We start from the raw sequence: 677 nt of genomic DNA on the forward strand, positions 1-677 counted from the left end.
GGAGGAGAGGGAGGAGGAGGAGGAGGAGGAGGAGGAGGAGGAGGGGAAGGAGGAGGAGGAGGAGGTCGCCGCTTCGCCCGCTCGCCGCCGCCGGGGCCCGGCCGCCGCCGCTCCCGCGGAGGCTGCTCCCCGCTGCCGCTGCAGCCGCCGCCGCCGGTGCCGGTGCGGGCTCTCGGGGAGGCGGGAGGTGGAGAGAGGAGCCGTCCGCCGGCGATCAGGGCATGGAGGGTGTCCGGGGGCCAGGTCCAGGGCAGGGCGCCGTCAGCCATTCAGGGCGGCGGAGCCGGGGAGCGCGGCGGAGGCGGGCGGGGAGCTGAGGCAGTTTGATCTCCTGTCGCGGCGGCGGAGGAGGAGGAGGAGGAGGAGGTTGCCGGTCGCTGCTCTTTCTCTCCCGAGCTGCTCTCTCTCGCTCTCTGTCTCTCTCGCTCGCTCGCGCTCTCTCTCTCCCTTTTTTTTTTAAAAAAAAAAAAAAAAAAAAAAAGAGGAGAAAAAAATTCGCAAAAAAAAAAAAAAATCGGATGTGACTAAATTCGCAGAGGAGACGAATTCACGGCGAAGTGTAAAAATAGAGAACGGGAATAATAATGACACGCGCAGGAAAAAAGAGAGATCCAAAGTAGGTCGGGTAAATAAATCCTCTTCTTTTCCTCTTTCTTGCCCCTTCCTTCTTCTTCTCC

The sequence above is a fragment of the Balearica regulorum genome, chromosome Z, assembly GCF_011004875.1.
Source record: "Balearica regulorum gibbericeps isolate bBalReg1 chromosome Z, bBalReg1.pri, whole genome shotgun sequence".
NCBI lineage: Eukaryota > Metazoa > Chordata > Aves > Gruiformes > Gruidae > Balearica > Balearica regulorum.